We start from the raw sequence: 6,403 nt of genomic DNA on the forward strand, positions 1-6,403 counted from the left end.
TATTCCACGTTGCTTAATTTCTAATCTTGCTTGAACTTCTGATCTTATGCACAAGACCGCATTGCCGAACGTCAGCCCAGGAACCATGACCCCTTTCCATATTCCTCTCACAACATCATACCTATTGTAATTCCACAGTGGCCTATTTTTCATCAATGCTGCATTCCTGTTATCTTTAGTCGACACGTATATTTCGTGTTCCCTTAGGTACTCGGCCCCATTGTTTATCCATACGCCCAGATATTTGTATTTATCTGTTATCTCTAGCGTGACCTCCTGTATTCTAAGCTTACTACCTTCATTGTCATTAAAAATCATGACTGCTGATTTTTCCTTACTGAATCTGAAATCTAACCTATCTCCCTCATTATCGCAGATGTCCACCAATCTCTGAAAATCTCCCTTGTTGTCGGCCATTAGCAATATATCATTTGCGTACATCAATGCTGGTAGTGCCTGTTCAATGAGTTTTCCTTGTTTGATGAAAGAGAGGTTGAAGCCCAGTCCACTCCCCTCTAATTTGGCCTCTAATCCTTGTAGGTACATCATGAATAACAAGGGTGACAGAGGACACCCCTGCCTAAGCCCCCGTTTCACCTCTGTGGGCTTAGATACCTGCTTTTCCCACTTTATATCTACCTCGTTACTTTTATAGATCTCCTTTAAAAAAATTAGTGACTACATCTTCCACGCCTAGTGTATCCAGTATTCCCCACAATTCCTCTTGAACCACGCTATCGTACGCTCCCTTGATATCCAAGAATGCTAGACACAGGGGCCTGTGTTCCTTTTCTGCTATTTCGATGCACTGCGTCAGTGAGAACAGATTGTCTTCCAACCTCCTTTGTTTTCGAAACCTATTCTGCAGTTCCCCCAGCACCCCCTCATCCTCTATCCATGCATGCAGTCTTTCCTTTATAATCTGCATCGCCAGCCTGTAGACCACTGATGTCACTGTTATAGGACGGTAGTTGTTTATGTCAGCTTTGTCCCCCTTTCCTTTATAGATCATGCTCATCCTGCTAAGTTTCCATCCATCGGGAACTTCTCCATCGATTATTATTTTGCTCACTGCCTCTCTCAAAGCCTGCTTAGACTTCGGACCTAATGTCTTTATCAGCATAATTGGAATGCCATCTGGGCCTGTTGATGTACCGTCGGGAACTTCTCCATCGATTATTATTTTGCTCACTGCCTCTCTCAAAGCCTGCTTAGACTTCGGACCTAATGTCTTTATCATCATAATTGGAATGCCATCTGGGCCTGTTGATGTACTACTAGGAACCCTTTTCTCAGCCTTTTCCCACTCTTGTTGTGAAAATGGAGCCATTGCGCCACTTGATTCATCCTTGTCTATTGTGGTGCATAAAGCACTTTTGTGTTGAAATTTTTCTGTCACCCTTGTTCTTATATATTCAATAGCTTCGTCCCCTTCTAGCCTAGCACCTTGAGCTGTAGTTATAAACCTCTGCTCTAGGCTCGTCTCATTTCTTAGGGAGTTTAGATGGTTCCAAAATTTCGCAGCTGCCTTTCTATCTTTTTTATGTACTTCTGCCAGCCACTGGGCTCCCTTTCTTCTAATCTTTTCATTGATAAGAAGGGATGCATCCCTTCTACAGCTTAGAAACATTTCCCATTTTCTTTCAACATCATCTGTCGGTTCACCCCGCTGCTTAGCATGTCTGTTTTCCCTAGAAGCTTCCTGACGTTTTCCTATGGCTCTCTTAACTTCCTCATCCCACCAACTTTTGGGTTTGTGTGTTCTTTTCCGGGGTGACTTGTCACGTGCCTTAGCAAGCTCTAGCTCAGACAGTCTAATTAGATTCGTGTATGTCCACACTGTTTTATTATCCTCAGTGATTACTTTCTCAATTTGTTTAGTGGCTATTTCAATTTGCCTTTCTGAATAAAAATTTTCCTGTAGTTGGTCATCTTGTCTCCTTCCCACTTTTACTGCTCTTCCAAAACTTTGCTTGATACGTTTGGGATCACTACCCAGACTTCTGGAGCCACCTTCATCAATGTGCATTCCCCTGAGCTTGTCATACATCCTATGTGACATCAGTGCGTAATCTATCGTCGACTGCAGCCTTCCTACCTCCCATGTTATTTGCCCTTCACACTTCTCGGTACTGTTGCAAATGATCAAATCCAGCCTTTCACACATATCCATGATCATTTTGCCTGTCGGGTCGGTATACCCATCTATATTTTCTATGTGTGCATTCATATCTCCTAGTATAATTATCTCGCACTCTCCTCCTAACTCCTGAATGTCCTTTGATATACACTCTATCATTGCCTGGTTTTCCTCTCTGGCCTTTGCTCCCGTCCACAAGTACACGAAACCGAGGAGTGTCATTTGCCCTGCCACTTTCCCTTTTAGCCATAAATATTCCTTGCACTCCTGCTTGACCCTTCGCCAGTCTGTACTTTTATGAATGAATGTCCCAATACCACCCCCCTTTCTGCTGCCTTCTGTTCTATTACAATATTCCCATGCGTAGTCCGCATTGTTAGGAGGTTGTTCCATGTCCCTGAGATGTGTTTCTACAAAACCGTATACCATCGGCCTCTCCTCCCTTAGCTGTTTATCTATTTCTTCCCACTTCAGCCTGTTCCTACCACCCTGCATGTTAATATACCCTATGTCTGAATTGGCTCGGTGCTCGTGGCTACGTTTATTTCTGCCGTGGACTCTACCTATCTTAGATACTGGTGCCACTTTGGAATCGTATCTGTCCATACCACCTGTCAAAGAGTCTCCCTGGTTGTTTTCCTCGTTACTAGCTATCCTGCACCCCGAAGGGCCCGCTTGCCCCCAAAAAAGCTACTGCGCGTCCTGCAAGTCGCCAACCCACCTCATGACCTAGCCGCCCATCGAAGTGAATTCTGTCTCGTTGAAAACCACCCCACCTATGCACCTCTCTGTTTATTTCCACCACCTCAAAGCCTTTCTCTCGACTCATCCGCCATATCTCTTGGTTTGCGTTGACAACCGCTCTTTGCAGGTTGCTATCACGCACTGGTACCTCCGGTATTGTGCATATCGCTACCTGTACCTCAGGAGAAGTGGCGCGCATGTCATCGACGCCTTTCGCCAGTGTAGTTGCTAGTCCTGCTGTATCTTCATTTAAGACATCGTTTAAACCGCCTGAAATCATTACGAGGTTTCGTCTATCGGCTGTAGTTTTGAGTTTTGCGCTCGCTTGCCTCATGACTGCTTCCAGCTTGCGTCCTGGGAACGCCCCTACTGCAACCCTCTTGTCACCTCTTACCCTTTCTTTGATGGCTTCTGTGCGTCTATTTAAATTCGAGTCTCCGGCGATTCTCACATGCTGTGACTTTTCAGCTGGAGCGTCCTGCACCTGGGGGTCTCTTGCACCTGTGACGCCGGCTGCTTTGTCCCCTCCCAGCCCCACCACTACTTCGCTGAAGCTCGGCCTTGCGACAAATGAACCGGTTGAACCTGTTTTTTCCAAACTTGCTTGCTCTTTCTTCTCCGCAGTTCTGGTTGCCGGTTCCCTACTGTTCTCTCCGTAGGTCGCTCCTCTGTTTACCTTGGCTAGTGCTTCCTCGGCGGACTTCAGCTTTTCTCCCATAGCCCTCATTTTCTCTTGCTCTGTCGCCAACGCAGTCTCGAGCTCGGTGATTCTCATCAACATGTCACTCTGGGTAACCATCATTTTCTCCATTTTTTCCTCGACCTCACATTGCCTACACTTCACCTCAGCCTCTTCTCCTTCCGCTTCTACACTTGGGTCCACTTTAAAACCAACCCCACATCCTGAACACTTCACAGTCTTTTTAACCATGTCTTTCCGACACCAACTGTTCTATGACTTGTCTCACTCGATAACTACAAAACTCGAGCCCTGCCCTACGAAAAAGAGAAAGTCTAAGCTCTACTACAAAAATTTGCGTGTTCAATGTACGTGCACCTCCCCCACGGGGTGGCAAAAGAAAAAGAAAAACAACAACAAAAAAAATAAACACACACACAAACTAATGTATACCTGTTGACTGACCCCCGAAAAAGCCGTACAATAAAACAAGTGCTACAGGGATTTTAACTGCTGCCCTATAATTATAAAGACAAGCTCAAAACATGCAAAACAACTTATCTGCGCAGTCGATCGGGAGCGCTCAAAAAACACGTCCATCCACCGTGACAGTCCGAAATGAACACGTGAGACATAAGCGCCATCTGGCAGTTTTCTTGCAAAACAAAGCACGTGGCTCTGAGATGGGTGTGCGCGCCCGTCTCATAGGTGATAAGGTCTAGAACGCAAGGCAACGGGTAGGGGCCACTACCGTCTCGTGTTAGCAAAGCGTTGGAAACACTCGCCTTTTCGTGCAAGCGTGACATGGTCAGCGCAGCGAAATAAGCGCTATGGTCCTTAAAGTTACTTATGTATGCATTTTCTAGTTAAAGATGCACATGCAGAATATATACGTGTTGTTATGGTGCCCCAGACTAGCGCAATAATTACTTAATAATTGACAATTGCACAAGTATGAACGCTAAATCTTGAGCAACATTGGTGGGCACTGCGGATCGCGTCGGCCGTTTCAAGTACCCGGTGCCGTTAAGAGTGGACAAACAGACAAATGTACAGACAGACAGACAGACAGACAGACAGACAGACAGACAGACAGACAGACAGACAGACAGACAGACAGACAGACAGACAGACAGACAGACCAAAATTTTTCCGTCGAAGGTGCCCAAGAAAGACTACCTATCGTCTTTAAAAAGATAAAGTTGTCAGCGAACGCGTTGGCCATGAGGGATCGTTAGCGCATCCGTGCCTTCTCCCTTGCCCTCTCCGTCTCCGTTGCTGTATGCAACGAGGCACTGAGTCCTAGCGAGTGCCGAGCGCGGACGGAGTGAGCACTCACTCACAAATCTCTCCCAGGTCCGACGTGAACGGCGTAATACGCTAGCTCGAAATTGCCCCGACTTCTCTACTGGCGTGACGCAGTTCAGAAGGGAAAGGCCCTCGCATCGGCGGTGGCTGCGACGCTCTCTCGTCGACGTTCGGTGTCGCTAATCATTGGCGGTGTTGGTGGTGGAGTTGGCGTTGTTGCGAGGGTTTGCCTCGCTCTCTCACTCTTTTTGTGCGGAACGCGTTTTTTTCATCTACATGGAAAAGGGAGGAGGGGTAGGCGATAATTAGCAGATTAGGCTGACTGTTGCTGGCTTCGCCGCTCTCTCTTCTACGTGCTTACCCTCCCTTAAGTAGTGCCTCTGTTATGTTCCTCCTGTTCTATCCGGCACACCAGGTTGCGTGCTGACGAAAGCTCGCTCACCACCCCATGAGGCCCAACTATTTCCCGGTTGAAGCCGCGCTAATGTTTCTCTGCATTGTGTTTCATTTTGTCCCCTCTCCTTCACTCTTCGCTTATAGAGTGCATTTAGGACAGCACGCTGTTCGCGTAACAGTATGGGGTGGGCGAGGGTTTGCTTGCCTTCCGATGGCGCTCGCAAATATGTCTGCTCTACGACGTGGCATGGTAGGCGTAATAATCGAGGTAAAACACGTGTCCTTGTTTTTCTCGTGTCCTTCCTGTTCATATTTTTAGCCCGTCACTACACTGTTTAAGCTTGAAATGTATCGCTGTCTACCTGGGGTGAAGCGCTACACTCTCTTGAAAAAAAAAAGGCACAAGTGGAAAGCTTTTGAAAAAACAGATAGGAGGGGGGGGGGGGGGGCACACGTGCTTAGTGTGGTGGAATATATTTTTGAGACAGAGGTGTTTAATTTACACTTCATCCCTGCCTGGTAACGTTAACTTGCATCTGCACGCGGGTCAAATATAATGTTTCATGCGTGCGAGGTCGCAACTTTGCAGCACCTTGTTAACAAAGCTGTAAGAGTGTACTTCATTATCATTGCCCTCTTTTGGACCGTAAAGTGCAGTTGGCGAATCGAAGCCATGTAATTTCTCGAGACGTTATCACTTAGAAGTGTGGCAGTTTGGGCTAGTTGGTATGACATGACGATAGTTATAGCGCGAGAACAGAATGATGACAACAGAACGACAACGAAACGACGACGTGTCTTTCTTGTCTCTTTGTCGTCGTTCTGTTCTCGCGCTAAAACTATCGTCCTTATCACTTCGTTAGAAGCTGGAGTCTGTACGTACTGTCACATTCGCGGTACTATCAGGCTTGAAATTGTGCCACGCTACGATTTGCCGTATACGTATACACCTACACATTCCGTGGTTGTTTTTCATCACAGTGCAAAAAAAATTCTTTCTGTTAAAAAAAAAAAAACTTTGGTACGCTTGAGCTTTGACTTCAAGAGGTGAACGCGGTAGCGTCGTCAGGCCCCATGGATGCGACTCGCCTTTTCTATTGCGCGCCTGTTTTTTGTTCTCTGTGCAATGTGCCGTA

Source organism: Rhipicephalus microplus, chromosome 2, assembly GCF_043290135.1.
Source record: "Rhipicephalus microplus isolate Deutch F79 chromosome 2, USDA_Rmic, whole genome shotgun sequence".
In the NCBI taxonomy this organism is placed as follows: domain Eukaryota; kingdom Metazoa; phylum Arthropoda; class Arachnida; order Ixodida; family Ixodidae; genus Rhipicephalus; species Rhipicephalus microplus.